Below are 17,313 nucleotides of genomic sequence, written 5' to 3'. Positions count from 1 at the left end.
TACCTGGGGTTGTATCTACTTTGGCTGTCTCTGGGATCCTGCTGAGGTGTGTGCGTAAGTGAGAACCCTCTGATGACCTCCTGACTCTTTTTTCAAGACTCTTAGCCATATAGCTCATTTGTCTTTACCATTTTCCCCTTTTATTCAAGGTCTTTTTCTAGTTGCATCACCAGATAGTGATTGGTAGTAATCCCTCAGCTCCAGGGAGGCTGATCCCTGGGAATCATGTCCCATGCTGTGGGAAAGGTAATGCATTTACATGTTGAGTTTGGCTTAGAGAGTGGTCACTTTTGAGCAACTAAGAGGCTCTTAGGAGGTAACTCTTAGGCACCGTGCAGCTCTAGGCCTAGTTCAAATTTCAGGCACACAGGCTCATAAACATAATCATCAGTATCAAGGGCTCATCATTGGACCATCTTTCTTCACTGGACTTCACCCTTGCACTTGGAGGATTGTTGCTGTTTCATTGGGGAATGTGACAGAGTGCCCCTGCTTGTTCTGTTTTTAGGAGATACCAGGGATTGAACCTGGGACAATGTACATAGGAAGAAAGCGTTCAACCACTTGAGCTACATCTGCTCCATGTCCTTTTGTTTTTTGAGTTGTTGAATTTCTTTACATATTCTGAATATTAAATCCTTATTGGATATATGGTTTCCAAATATTTTATCGAATTTTATAGGTTATCTTTTTACTTTCTTGATAAAGTCCATTGATGAAGTCCCATTTAATCTAATTTTTTTTTCGTTGCTTAAGCTTTTGGCATAAAGTCTAAGAAAACATTTCCTAGCACAAGGTCCTGAAGATATATTCATATGTTTTCTTCTAGGAGTTTTATAGTTTTGGTTCTTGTATATAGTTTGTGGTAGGGGTCTACCTTCATTCTTTTGCATATGGCTGTCCAGTTTTCCCAGCACCATTTGTTGAAGAGACTATTCTTTTCCTATTGAGTGGAGTTGTAACCCTTGTCAAAAATAAATTGACAGACATGAGGGTTTATTTCTGAACTTTCAATTCAATCCCAATGGTCTATATGTTTGTCCTGGTGCTAGTATCATGTTGTTTTGATTACTGTAGCTTTGTAATAAGCTTTAAAGTTAAAAAAGTGTGAGTACTTCAACTTTGTTCTTTTTCAAGATGTTTTTGTTTATTCTAGGTCCCTTACCCTTCATATAAATTTGATGATTGGCTTTTCCATTTCTGTAAGGAAGACTGTTTGGAATTTTGATTGGGACTGCATTGAACTTGTCAATTGCTTTAGGTAGAATTGACATTTTAACAATATTGTTTTCTAATTTATGAACATGGAATGCTGTTCTATTTCATTAGGTCTTCTTTTATTTCTTTCAGCAATGTTTTATAGTTTCCCACTCTCCTGTATAAACCTTACTTCTAAATGAAATTTTCCCTTTGTCTAATTCACTTGACAGTTATCATGTATCGTCTCTATTTCTACTGCTTTTCCTTGAGTCAGGCCTATAAAAAAGTTAATTCTCCTACTCCCAACATCCACCCTCCCTATCCTGCTGTGATGACCAGCATTCCCCATATAAATGCAAAAATTGTTTGAAAACTTTCAGTCAATTGATGGATGGACATAAAAAATATGGTATATACATACAAAATAATATTATTTGTCATTAAAAAGAATGAGGTTTTGATACATGCTCCAATTAAAAATGGGTAAGGATCTTCATAGGCATTTCACAAATGAAGATATACTAATGACCTACAATCCCATGAAAAAATGATCAACATCATTTGCTATTAGAGAAATACTAATCAAAACCACAATGGTCTATCACTTCACATCCATTAGAAGGCTAGAATAAAAAAGTTGGATACTAACAAGTATTGGCAAGGATGTGGAGAAATAGGAACCTCATACACTGTTTGTAGGAATGTAAAATGGTGTAACTACTTTGGAAAACAAGTCTGGCAGCTCGTCAAATGGTTAAACATAGAATTACTATATGACCCAGCAATTCCATCTACTATAAATAACTAAAAATCTGTGTCCACACAGAAACTTGTACATGAATGTTCATAGCAATTTTATTCATACTAGTCAGTACAAAGAACCTAAATGTCCATCAACTGGTAGGTGGATAAATAAAATATATATATTTATAAAATGGAATTTTATTAAGAAACAAAAAGGAATGACAGATTGATACATGCTATGATATGGATGAATTTTGAAAATATTATCCTAATTGAAAGAAGCCAGTCACACAATACTACATATTGTGGGATTTCATTTATATAAAATGTCCAGAATAGGCAAATCCATAGAGACTGCAAGTAGATTAATGGTGACTTACAGATGGGGAGAAAGGAGAATGGGAAGTGACTGTTAATGGTTATGGGGTTTCCTTTTGAGGTGATACGATGTTCTAAAATTAGGTTTTGGTGATGGTTGCACAGCTCTGTGAATATACTAAAATCATTGAATTTGCTCTTTAAAAGAGTGAATTATATAGTATGTGAATTATATCTTAACAAAGCTGTTTTAAAATATTATTTGAACAACCAGTGTAGCCTGATGGGATACTTCCTAAGAAATTTAACTTGCATTGTTCTAAAGATGAGCTTACCCAGCAATCTTTTCATCTCTAATTCAGTTTCCTAAATGCATTAACCCATTTGTTATCCTGACAAATGATGCTTATCCTGCCAAGTGTGTCAGCCTGCAGAATTAAATAAACTGATATTCTGGTTTGCATGTTCATCTCGTGAGTTTGTCCAGCCCAAATAATTTCCGCAGAGTTTGATCCCACTTGGGACCAACTGATAAAATTGATTTTAGCGAACTGCAAAGCTGAAGACTTTGCCCATGTTAACTTCACACAGGTACTACATCCCCAAGGGACCTTGCCTAAAATAGCCAGCCGGTCATTCAGCTGGCCTCATGATTTTTCTTTTTGACAGGTCTCACTTACAATATATTGCACTAAATATTATTTTTTTCAATGCAGAAACAAAGATTTCTGGTGGAAATATGTAGCATTACATCACAAAAGAAAAACAAACCAGAAATAAATGTAAAATAAGGTATAGTTACCAGTTGTGTTTTCTGTAATTGATGTGAAAACATTGCAATAATAAATAGTGATTGGGTATTCAACACCACCACTACATCAATCATTAATAAGGGCTGAATTCATGAATGAAGAAGCTTATGCCATAGGCATAGTATTTGTGGATTGATAAATGTGATCATCCTGCCCTGGGCCAATTAAGTACAATTTACATTGTATTCTATGTAAATGGTGCCTTCTGGATTTGTACAAAGTGCAAAGCCTGATTAATTTGAGAGCTCTTCTAGGATGGTAGGGAACTCGGGATCTCAAAGAGAAACAGTTCTTTATACCCTATTTTTCCTCTTGCCTCACCCTGGGATGTGGAATGAGGAATTTATTTACATTATTTTCTGAACCCTGAAGTTACTGCAGCACTCATTATCAGGGTGCATATCTATTCAAGTCCCCAGAATAATTTAGGACTTATAGAATCATATGCATTGATGACTATATCAACCCCATAAAATCCATTCGGCTCAGTTTTCTAGGGAGGGTGTTCACTGTGTTGTCACTGCTGAGACCTTACTGATTTGCAGGGTAGGATCAGATAGAAATGGACCAAATGCATTATGGGAACTCACATCCAATTTGGCTGCCATGTTGTAAGTCTGCTCTCTTGACAGGGATGAAGACAGAATCTAACATCTGATCAGACCATAATGTGCAAGTAATATGGTAGAACATAACTTCTAAAAGGCATGACTCCTTATCCTAGGAGACATGTATATCAATCATGCTAAATATGAAGAACTAAAGTAAATACTGCAACTTCTTTAATGAAAAAAAGGATATGAGTAGAAAAATAAAATAAAATAAAGTAAATATATATATTACATAGAAAATATGTACATGCATATAGGGAATCCACAAAGATAATAAATTTTATGTTTTGTAGCTTGAACGTGTCTCTGACCAAAGATTACATTATTTGTCTATGGTTCCAGACTTTAGGGAAATCCTTTATACATATGCAAGATGAATACAAAAAAGATTTCTCTATTTAACAAAAATATTTTATTTTCCTAATCAACTAATAGATAATCGTTTCTATTTGTTACTTGCAACATTACCAGTACTCCCTAATTACCTATGTTCTATAGGGAATCTCCACATTTTCCTACAAAACATTCCTGGAAGTTACATCGTAAAGCATATCAGTGTGAAGTGGATTTTTTTTCCCCCATAGCAATAGTGTTATAATTAGATCTTGCCTCTATGGTCATGAATTTAACAACAAAATCAATCAGTGCTTAAAAACTAATTACTGTTTCATAGGAAAAAATACTAAAATCTCCATTATCATTTAAAATAAGATTCTGGTCTAAATTCTTGAAAACGACATCAATAGACTATGTACATAAATTATTCAGAGGGTCCCAATATAATATAATGTACAAATATATCACTTCACAATTGACTGTACTGTATCACAGCGACTTATCTAAAACAAACAATCCAGCTCTAATAAACATTGCATTAATTTTACATGATTCAAGGAATAATTTTGTTTGCATTTTTACAATTCAGAAGGGTTTGAGAGGAAACATTTTGCCAAATTCTTATTAAAACTGCTTAGGGAAGTTTGAGTGGATGGATTTTTTTTTTCCTCTTGATAAGTTTTCCTGCAGCAAGGGTAAGTATTAAAAATCATTAAACAGTTTTGATTAGCAGATATTTGTTAAGGTCCTACTATATGCCTGACAATATCTAGGCAATGAGGACACAAAGTTGAATTACATACTCATGGGCTATCCATGAGGCACTATGGAGCACTGGACAGCTGGATTATGGGAAAAAAAGGATCTTTGAGATGAGTCTTAAATTCAGTATGGATAGGAGTTAGTAGGATAAAGAAGTTGTTATTTTTTTTGAGAGATGGTAACCTGGACTGTGTTCAAGATTGGCTCATTAGGAAATAGAGACATTGCAGTGTTTACATATTTGAATCCCTTATTAAGAAACAGATTATTCAATAAAGTGTTTACTGAGTGTTTTATTAGGTATCATGCATTGTTCACTGTGATTCAACGAGAGCAGTTAAGAAAACAGGTAACAAGTCCCTGAATTTCAAGAGCTTACATTCTAGTGGAGGAAACAAAATAATTGGATAAACAAATAAGTGTATACTGTAATGTCAGATAACAATGAAATCCATAAAGGTAAAAAAATAACCACAGGGTGAAGGGCTAGAGAGTACAGGCTGCTTTCTATTTTAGATAGGGAAATCAGGAAAATGCTCTCTGACGAGGTGGTTTTGAGCAGAGACCAGAACGATGTTTGTGAGCAAGCCGTGTGTATATATCCAGGGGGTATCAGCATTTCAGATACTGGGAAGATAATGGCAAAGACCCTGAGACAGGACCATGGCTTTGCCATGTTTAAACATCAGCAAGGAGGCCCAAACGGCTGGAGCACACTGAGGGGAAGAGTGGCGGGAAACGAGTTGGTAGAAGTGGCCAGAGGCCAGATCACACAGACCTTTATATTTACTAAAACTGTTTTCTCTATGTCCTAGTTACAGAGCTATACTGTATTTTCCATCCTGCCTTGCAGTTTGGTAGGTAGCCATCAGAAAGAGTTCTGGCTAAGAGAACAGGATACACATGCTCTATACCACTTCCAGACTTCCTCACATAGACATTCAGTATGATTCTCTCTTTGCTCTGCTAGCCAGCACTATAAGATTCCACAGAGCACTGACCACTAACCAAGAACATTTACGCTGGATTTTGTATAAGCACAAGGTACAGTTAAGTATGCTAAGTCACCACTATTTCGAGGTTTGTTACCAGCAGTTAGTTACCCTGACTAGTAATGTTTGTATTAGTTAGGGTTTGAAAAAAGGCATTGAATCTGATATTTGATTTCATCTTTTTTTCTTCATTATTTATCCTATATTCCCCCAAATTAGAAAAACCTTAAATTTTTTTTAAATTTTAATTTTAAAGAAGCTTTAGATTAAATAAATGTTATATCAAAAATATAGGGGATTGGGGAGCGGATGTGGCTCAAATGGTTGAGTGCCTAATTTCCGTGCAGGAGGTCCCGGGTTCAGTCCCCAGTGCCTCCTAAAAACAAACAAATGAAAAACAAAACAACAGGCAAACAAACGAAAAACCAACTTAGGGTAGTCTTTGTTACTCAGTGGCTGAGTGCCAGCTTCCCATATACGAGGTCTGGAGTTCAATCTCCAGCCCCCGTACTTCAAAAATAAAATAAAATAAAAAAGTAGATTCCCATATTCCCTACTCCCTCTCCCTTCCATACTTTCCCCCATCAACATCATCTTTCATTAGTGTGGTACATTTGCTACAATCAATGAACATATATTGAAATATTGCTGCTAACCATGGACTATAGTTTATATTATAGTGTACACTTTGTACCACACAATTATATAGGTTTGACAAAGTATATAATTGCCCTGCAATGCCATGCAGAACAATTCTAATGTCCCAAAAATGCCCCCATGTAACACCTATTCTTCCCTCTCCTCCCCTCAGAACCTCTGTTGGCCATTGCCTTTATATCAATGATACAAGTTCTTCTATTGCTAGAATAATAATAACTTTATTATGGAAAAATAATAGAATAATAATGTCTTCTTTAGTCCATTGTTCATTCCCCAATCTTGAGGATTTTGGGATGGTGATGCCCACTCTGTTTCTGATTGAGAGGGGGCTTAGATTCCATGAGGCAGATGGATGGAACTGTCTTTCTTTCAGTTGTAAATACTCCCTGTTTTTTGGGGTGGGCATTGTCCATCATCATCCTTTTGTTAGTTGTTCTGGTGAGTCCAGTGAACTGGAGAGCAGGTGTTGCAACTCTGCTGAGATTCAGGTCTGAGATTCAGATTCATTCATATGAACAGAACGAAGATTTAATTCTCTGGGACATATAATTAACAAGTATAGTGCTAATTATAAGTTCAAATAAAAGGGGCAGAAGAGCCATGTGCAGGGAAATTATAAATGAGTCTAACTCTGTTACATTGGGGGAGCATATATTCTAAAGTAAGGCCCACATCTTAAAGAAGCAAAAGCAGCCATCAATCTGAAGGCTTCTTTTTTTTAAAGAGAAGTGTAAAAGTCAAAGTGCTTCTTTGTCTTAGTGATGCTAAGTGGTGGGGACTTGAACTTGAAGGCTTGTAGGAATGATCGGCTGCAGTCTCCTTCCCATTGTGGTTCCTTACTTTTTTCCTACGTCCATCCTCGTGCAGTTTCAAGAAGAACAGAGGAAGTGAACAGAAGTTCGGAAGAAGAAAAATACAGTTATTTTTAGGCAGAATTGAAGTTTGAATTACCTCATTCATGAATAAAGAGATTATATAAGAAAAGGACTTGGATCATTCATTACTGGAGAAATTTGGACCATTAACTAATACAGTCACCTTAATAATTTACGTATTTCCCTTATATCTTTGTCCTTTGGGTGAAAACATATGGCTGAGATAGTTATTTTTCTCTCTCCCAACAGTGTTTTTAAAATTTCCTTTTTCTCCTCTTAGGAATGTTCCTTTAGCTTTCTTTTTTTTTTTTAATTTAATTTATTTTTTTTATTATTGATTCTGTAAAAATATTACATTAAAAAAAAATATGAGGACCCATTCAACCCCACCACCCCCACCCCATCACTCCCCCCCAGCAACACTCATTCCCATCATCATGACACATCCATTTTTAGCTTTCTTTTTAATTCCCATCTCTACAGTGTTATGGTACTATTGTGAGCATTCTTTGCTTCAATTTTTTTGTTTTATTTCTTAATTGAGCACATACATTCTGTCCCCAGAACTGTTCTAGGTGCTGGGATTGCAAAACTCTCTGCTCTCATGGAGCTCAGAAAAAAGTGATATTTGATTATAGTATGACAGTTTCATTTTACTTTTCTAGTATTTAAGTCCAAATAACTTTTCCTTTCAGGAAACTCTTTAGTTGGGGTGTTGTAGCAGTTTGATATGGTTCATGAATTCCAACAGTAGATACGGGATTATGTTTGTAAACTGGTCTATACCTGGGCATGGTTAAATTATGATTAGGGCTTTGATTGGGCCACATTGGTAGGGTGTTGAGTCCCCGCCCCTTGGTGGTTGGAGACTCACAGATAAAAAGACATGCCAAAGGACAGAGTTGGAGTATTGATACTGGAGGTTAAGCTGGAGCCCAGGAAGTGAATACACCAGAGAAGAAAGAACACAGGAATAGAGATGGCTTCTTAGACATGGCAGAAGCCCTGGGGAGAGATACAGAGCCAGTCAGCTGACCTTGTGGAGAAAACAGAGGAGCTGAGCCTGGAGAGAAATGAATCTTGGGAAGAGAGGAAACCAGGAAGCCTGAACTCTTCGCAGACGTTGGCAGCCATCTCACTCTAACACGTGGCAATCGACTTTTTTGAGGGAAGTAATTTATGCTCTATGGCCTGGCAACTGTAGGCTTCTATGCCAAATAAATACCCTTTAGAAAAACCAACTGATTTCTGGTAGTTTACATCAGCACTCCTTTGACTGATTAATACAGGTGTTATTCAAATTGTTGTGAAAAAAAAAAGATTTCATTTTCTTTCTCACAGATCATAGGTAGACTACCACAATCTGGAAGCACTCATGGGGTCCATTTTACTGGTGAGAAGGAGTTCAGAGACTTGGCTCCATCCTTTTCTAGACTTGAGATCTCCGGCAAATCATTTAACCTCTATGGTTCTCCATTTCTTCAGTCTAAAATGGTGAATTTAGGGGAATATAGGATAAATAATGAGGAAAAGAAGATGAAATCAAATATCAAATTCAATAGATGCCTCTTTTCAAACCCCAACTAATCCAAAGCTTTGAAATAACTATTTTAAGCAGTTAGCATATCGTAAGCAGGGTTTCTTAAAATCTGGTACACAGACTTGAGGGATTCCATACATAGAATTCAGTGGATCCTTGATTCTCTGGAATACTATGCAAATATTTGCCTTTATGCATAATTGGGGAATATTTTCCCTATTTTTATTACATTTTCTAACCTTCCCAAATAATAAAAAGCAACATATTAGGTACTCAATAATGATATTACCCTTTCTTTTTTACCTTCTTTAGGAGTGGGAGAGGTATACTCCCTTCATTAAGCAAAGCCACAAAATTGGCATGAAGGTAAACGCTTCTGATTGAATACTAATATATGGCAATGATAGTCATGCTTCCTTTTCTCTTTCTAAAACTGTGTTTTCTGGAATAACAGAGCACACAGTGCTTAAAGGTTATTTACAGTAGATGACATGATTACATAAAACATCAATCTCTTCATAATATTTTTGCACTGAAGTTCCAATTCCTATTCCAACTTCTACTAGACCTCTTAAAAAGAATAAGCATGACTTCAACCACTGGTAACAACTTTGCCTTGGTCTGTCAGGCTTTTTTAAAATCACATTTCAATCTGCATGAATAAAAACTCATCATTCTTTCTATCCTCACTTTGCCAATGCGCACTGGTAACTTTTATAAGCTGTCTTCCTCAGTTCGTTTATTGAACCATGAGGGTATTTTGTTGACTAAGGTGTTTGAATGGAAGTCCTTTATTGAACAGTGTATGGCTTGCTTACTTTATAACATAATAATTTCCTAAAGTCTTGTATCAATGATAAGATCTTACTATGACAGACTGTGAGTTCCTTGAGAGTGGAGTTTATGTTTTGTTCATGTCTTTATCCTGAACACCTACTACCACACTTAGAACATAGTAAGTGATCAGAAAATATTTGTCATATTGAAGCAAATATTTCTTGATATCAAACATTGTTTCTTTTCTCATAAAACCTATCTTTTCTTCTATTTCTTTCTCTGTTAATGATATCGCCCTCTAAACATATATTCAGGTTAGAAACTGATAATTTATGTCAGGGGTCCATAAACTGTGACCCATAGGCTGCCATTTATTTTTGTAAATGACATTTTATTGGAAATGCATCTATGCCTATTGGTTGCTTTGTCTATGGCTGCTTTCAGCAGCAGAGTTGGGTAGTCACGACTCGTATGACCTGCAATGTCCAAATTATATACCATCTGGCCTTTTATAGAAAATATTTACCAATTGCTGACTTGTGCAATAATGTCCAGCAAAGTTATGTTCTGGGATGGAAAAGATTTCTGTCCATAATGCTCTTAAATATGAACTCCTCTTCCTGATTCTTCTCCACCTCATTCCTAGTCCCCAGTTATACCAAGTGCCACCTTGTGTTGAATGCTACATAAACCAAAATAATAGAACTGAACCTATAGGGCAGGAATTGTGTCATATTACTCTTGTATCCTCAACAGAACTCAACTGTTGCTTGCTATGAAGCTTGGCTTTATACAAATATGTGATCAAATATCTTACTGTTTCTAGCCATCTCTAGGCTTTCCCGTAGGCACTGCAAGTAGAGTATAAAATTCTTTATGAGATATTTGCATGTATCACACTGTAGTTTCTGTACAAGTGGATGCTTCCAAGATCATTAAAGGAGTATCTTCCTGGTGGGTAAGAAGCCCAGAAATGGATCTGTGGAAAACAGAGTTAGAAAATCATGTAAAAGGGATAAGAATAAAATAACCATTGATTTTCTACAGCACTTTTATGATTTTAGAGTGTATTATTTAGCAACAAAATAATCAATAATAATTAAGAAAAGAAAAAAATCTATGTAGCATGGAGTGGTACTTTATGTGTCTTCTTTTATCTAAAAAATAAAAAGTATATAATTTGCTAATATAAAAATGAGGAGAGAACAACTTTATGTAGTAGCATTAAGAATGGCACGTATTATTCTGGACCTGTGAGTCTCATTATTAACCCACAGAAGTTAAGATTAATAGGCTCATAGGTTCTAAAAACTTTCTATTTTAGGACCCTCCCCAGATTTTAATCATGGGAAAGGTTGGTTTCCTTGTTCTCTCTGTTGTAAGTGGACGAAGACAAAATTGATGAGCCTATTTTCTCAGATATTCTACTAATTTGATGGCAGAAAAATCCCTGAAATCTAAAGAAACCTCTTTGATGCTAAATTTGAGAAATTTATGCGTACATGTGTAAACCTTTGGGACACTTGAGATGCATTGCTGTCACCCAATGACTACAAAATAACATTATAAACTATCAGGTACTTTGAGAGAAAATGCTCTTGTTCCAAACCTGCGCTGACTGCCAGCAAATAGATGAAAAGACAATGAATGTTACTTCATAGTAGGATGGATGGTGGGAATGGAGGGACACATGAGCAAGAAGATTAATATTTTTCTCTTTACATATATCCTTGATTGTGGCAACATGGGCTAATTTTGCAATTAACAAAAGCTTTTAATACCAATAAAAATAAAAGACCACAAATGGCCAGATATGTGCCTGATAGTGGGTATTTAAACATTCAGAAGTCTAGAAATATTGCAGTTAGCCAAAATTTTATCAAAATAATAAAGTACATACACAACACATGCAGACATTTGTATCTGTCCCTCTATCCACCTAGTCTATCTCCACTACCAATAGCAAATGACAGTTTTCAGAGCAGTTGTTGCCAATGAGGCATAGTTTTAAAATTATGATTACAATAGTAATGAAACCTATAAGGTTTAAGGTAATAAGTTAGGAAGATAGTGAAGTTGAATGAGCAGTAACATTAAAAAAAAATATGTTGCTTCATAGCTGGGTCCTAGAAAACAGTGATAAGACTTTTTCCACTTATAGGTTGTTCTTTAATATACAGTCCATTTTGTTCTGTTTTTGCATTTGAGGATAAATCAGCCCATTCCTACTGGGGTAAAGATGAGAGTTTAATTCATCACTAGAATAGGAGAGAAGCACTGGATTCAGAAATACTATTTTTATACAAATTTAATATATGAACCAACCGAATCATTAATTTCACTGAAAACATAAAGCCTAATTCCTCTTGAGCAAAATCTCAGGAAACTGTTGCAAGATTGCTGAATAACTCTAGACAAGATTAAACTTCCATATTAATGTGAAGGGAAGATCAATTTTTATTGCTGAGGGAGTCAATGTAATTATGTAATATTTTACAAGGAGTCAGGAGACAATAATAAATCTGATTCTTTGAGTCCCAGTACCTACATTATTCTAACCTAGAAACTACTCTTCTGACAGCTCACGTTTAAATCTTATTAGGTATACACTTAAAATTATACCAAAACTCCACCCCTGCCAACCACACTATCATCCTCATCACCTCCTACAATCCTTCTCTTACTTAGTATTTCTAAAACCTTTTTAATCTTATTGTTTCCTTCTCCCACTCTATCCCATAGTTAGTACTTATTTTTGCTCCACCTTCTGAATTTGAATATTATGCTGATGAAGAAGTGTCAAGCTTCAATCTCCAAGTTTTCCTGTTCTCAAATATCTTCTTAAACACACTGAAGTGCTTATCTCCGAGAGGTCCTCAAATGCCCTGCTGAGTTTGAGTCTAGTAATGTGGATTTCACTGTTCTTCCTACTGAAAATGTCAACTATACTAGGTAAAAAAAAGCACAACTAAAAACAGCAGTCACGTTTTCATCTTTGCCAGTCCTTCTTCGTTATTGAGACCCTAAACTTGGATACTGTGCAAGCCATCCCCATTGCTGGAATAATGTGTCTCTCCCAGGGTGGGTATCATTTCCAGATCTTCAGTTAGGTGGAATATAGCTATAGGATGGGGACTATAAACCAGAAAAATGTTTAAGGTGCCGAGACATCTGTAAAGAAAACCTGGAATAGCTGAGATACAAGTGGAAGTAATTCTCTGTCCTTAACTTACCTGTGTGACCTTGGGTAAATTTTGGGTTCCTCAGATTCATTGTCTCTAAAGTGAGCTCATAAGATCTATCTTGTATGTCTCTTGTGAGAGTGGACATGATGGATTTAAAACCCATAGCCTGGGGCCTGGCACATAGGTAGAACTCATTTATTATTCTTCCCTTCAGGGAGAGTGGAGCTTATAAATGAATTGAAAATGAGTTAAGCTTTCCTGAGGCAGTGTGAGAAACACAGAGTTATTCTGGACCTTCAAGTAAATGTGCGAGGAAGTCTAAAAGGGTGAGGCTGTGAGAAGCATTATGGTCAGCATCCAATCAGAGAAGTAGCCCCATTGAGTCCACTCGAATGCTTATTTCCCCAAGGTCCCCGAATGCCCTGCCAAGTTTGAGAGTCTAGTAATGTGCATTTAATACTTCTTATTTAAAATGTAGACTCTAGCCTAAGCAAAAAGCACAACTAAAAACAGCACTACCTCATCTCTAGGATCTGTTTTTTCTTTTTGCTAATAAGTAGCATATTGGAACCAGGCTTTGAAGATGCCTGATAACCTCTATCATCTATTGTAGTATCCAGAATATAATTTTTGATCTTCAACCCCAAGTTAGCACAGAAGATGCCTCAGTTTCTTGATATACAAAAAGAATTAGGAGAAGTAAGAGTTTTGTTATTGTGATTCCTTTCAAAGGCCAATGATGTGGCATTATTTATCAATGGAATTTTGGAATTGTCTTGAGGATCTTCATTATTTTGGACTTTGAAATCATTTAATGAGCTCATGAGTTTCCAGGTGCTGACTTTACTTTTCTAGCTCACACAAGGAGAGCTAGTGGTGGTCAGGTGGACAATAGCTCTGGGCTCTGGTTGGGGCTTTCTTCTGACAATGTATATGGCCTCAGACAAATCACATTCTATCTCAATCTCATATTTTTTACCTAGAAAATGTGGGAGTTGGACTAGATCACTGCATTCCTTTTAGCCCTAATATCATATCAACATGATTATATTTGGATTATTGTTTTGACCCTTCACATCCTCCTGGGACCCTGAATGCAGGAAATTGAAATTGGACAGGAAGTCATAATTCCTGCCCTTTTAATGGTTGGTGAAATGGTAACGGTCATCTCACATGGGCCTTGACTTCTTCCTCTCTAATGGGGCTTAAGAGAGGGCAAATTAGCCATGCTCCTGGCCCAGGGAGCAGGGATGTGGCATGTGGGAAAGAAAGCCTAGCGCTAGAGGGTATTCACCTTTATGCAACCAAAGCTGAAATAAGAATAGATTTTACGGGATCTAAATTCTTGTGTTTTGTTTTGTTTTGGTAGCTGTTTTTGGAGAATACAGATAAAGTAAAGAGAAGAACACAACTCCTAAAAACATTTTAAATATGAAGTCTCCTAATATTATATAAAAGGACTTCTTATGACCCGAGGAGTGCAAACAGTTCATAGAAAACCAGAATTTAGCTACAAAGTTGTTGTTTTTCTCTTTGAGTGTGTTGAGTGTTTGAGTTTAACAAGCAATGTAAGAAAGAAATCTTCTTCTGGAAAAAAATAAGGCTCACGCGATTGTGGAGAAGAAAATAATTTATTTTCAATCTTGCAAGAAGGGGCGCACAACCAGAAAACGTGGCTGGTGCCCCGAACAGAGAAGAATGACACAATTTATACCCCTAAGCCTAGCATGCAAGCCCTTCTGATTACAACCCATCTGAGAAGATCTAACTTTTCCGTGCAAAAGTTTGTGATTAACTGCTCCCCCCATCACATTCTAACCATTTTAGTTTTCACCTGCTTCCCTTGGCCAAATAAGAAATGGAATTTAGTGCTGAATTGGTATTGATTTGGCTCTTTCTTGGGCATCTTTTTCACTGCCTATAGGACTGGCTTAAGTTGTTTCCTTTGTTCCTGCTTAACCTGGGAGTGGGAGACTGAGGCAGTAGGCTGCCAGGTTACATTAATATTTTCTTCCTTTATGTGAAAACTAAACTAATCTTCGTTTCTTACAAGCAATAATTGCTTAATATTATTCTAAACTCTTCTCCTTATTTGTTGGACAAGACAAAGAGTAGCAAAACCCATATTGTTTACATTACAGATTGCTATTCCTCAGAATTACAAAGGACAATTCATCTTAATGATCAAAGAAAGGTATTGCTCTTTACTACTGGGTAATTTATATGGGTGCCATTAACTGCCCCACTAAGAAAATCCTGGGAATTAAGGACATGCTGTTGTTTTTCTGTTTAGTAGATGCAGATTGGTAAGTAAGAAATCAGATTTATGTTCATATGTCAACTAAGAAGTAAGGAAGATAAAAAAATAACACTATATATAGCTTTACAGAAAACTCTCTCCAGTTGTCTTTTTTAAAACTTCCCAGGCTCAAGCTGCTATAAGAAATATGAACTGGAATACTTTCTTCCAAGTTGTACATATTGAGAGGCCAGTGGCCCCCATTTTATAGATAATCTTGGATCGCTGAATTGATTCATTTGTGGATAAATGCATTGTAGCTATGCATGAATAAATAAATAAATGAACAAATGGATAAAACTTGGAGACTATTGTTGTAGAAATCGAGAGAAGTTCAATTATTTGCATACAGAAAGACCAGGACTCAGGAATGATTTTGAGAAGGAAAAATGATTTATTGATAGTGTGTTGGACGTGTTTCAAACCTGAGCCCAGAACAAGATTTTTGAGTTCCTTTTATACAGAGAGGAAAGGCCAAATTGTTCTTTTGTTTCAGCGCTCAATAGGCTTGAATTACAGTATATCTTCCATGTCCTAGGTAAGCTTTTAGCATGGACTTCATACATTCTAGATAAGCTTTTAGCACATTTGGTCTGCATTTTTATAGTTTGCATTGCTAAACTGTTTCTCCAGGACTGGAGTTGTTGTCATAGTTACGAAGGGCAGGGCTGCCGTTCTCACTGTCCCAAACACACCGCACAGAAAACATACAGCTCAGGTTATCTATGAATATATGTACAGCCCCGCCCCACCCATACCCTACATCAGTATGACTTTTAAAAATATTGTATTTATTCCTTATAAATTCCTTATTATTTGTAATTCCCCAGCACATAGTAAGCTTAGGGCAAAATGAGTTCTTATTCTTGTTGTCACATTTATTAATTTCTTTGTTGTTTATGTCTTGACCCATGTAATATCAAAATCCAAATAGCTAGATGGGTCTTTAATAGGGTTCTGATATTTTTAAAAAGTTAAATGAATTATTTCATTGTTCCTAGGATTTTTCAAAAATAGGATAATCTACCATATGATAAAACCTTTCATTTTAAAACTATTAAATAGCACATGGCAAAAGAGGAAAAAGAAAATAAACAGTGGTTTACCTAAAAGAGAAAGCTGCCTTGTATGCTTTAGTAATAAGTGCTTTTTCCCTTGAATGAAGAAAGGAATACCTCACAATTTCCACTTTATAAACCTCATTTCTTTTTCTCTAGTACTTTCTTCAGAGATTTATGACTAAATAACTCTGATGAATTCTCTTCAGAAGACATCTGAAGCCAGGTAAACTGAGAAATGGAAGGAAAAACGCTGCCAGAAGTACCTAGGCCTTCTCTTTTTTGTGTCAAATCAGCAGAACAGAGTGATATGTTTGAAACCTTGGTGTCTGCCAGCACAGAATAAAATCGTTATCAATAGACTCACCAGCCTTGAAGGATGGACCTTGAGAGGCAGGGTCATTCTTGAAAAAAAGTAGGCATGATTTCTTTTAGAACATTCAGAGAAGGTTCTGTAACTATTTCTAATGTACATGGTAACTCTTATATTGCCAGACTATGGGGACCTTGGGAGCACTTAGGGCTTTGTTTATCACTGTGATAATATTTTCTTCATCCTTTTCCCTCCCCCCACCCTCAAATTCTCTCTAGGGCTCCAGCTCTCTTTCCTTTCCTCTCTCACCCCCAGGGGCCTGGGGACTTCCTGTTCTTTCTCAGTGGCTGTTTGAGCTTTGCTGCTGCCAAAGTCTCTGTCATTCCTGTCCTGAAGCTGTTACTGCTGTGGCTATGCTCATTCAATACTCTCGTTGCTTTCCCTCCCCATCCTTAGTCTGCCCTGCTGTCAAAAGTTTTGCCATTGGTACTAACAATGCTGAAGAGAAGGTTTTCCATCACTGGTTAGTGCTCGCTAGGCCTTTAAGACTCGCCCTTTGGGCTTTGCCTTTACTGAGGCTTCATTAGGAATTTTGGACATGATTGCCAAGGCCTGAGGGCAGCACAGCAGGTAGACCCTTGCTGGCCAGTGAGTACTCAGGGACACAAACTGTGGCTTATGTTTTACATGTTTTGTCATCCTAAGATTCCTGAATTCTTTCATATTTCTAAGGTCTTTCCTCTCATCCTTATTATTTGTGTGGGAGTGGTAATCACAATCAACCTGAAATTCAGGCCCATTGTCATCCTCAAAGTCCGGGGAGTCTTGCTA

This window comes from Dasypus novemcinctus, chromosome 1 (assembly GCF_030445035.2).
Source record: "Dasypus novemcinctus isolate mDasNov1 chromosome 1, mDasNov1.1.hap2, whole genome shotgun sequence".
Taxonomy (NCBI): Eukaryota; Metazoa; Chordata; class Mammalia; order Cingulata; family Dasypodidae; genus Dasypus; species Dasypus novemcinctus.
This window is presented reverse-complemented; position numbering follows the sequence as displayed.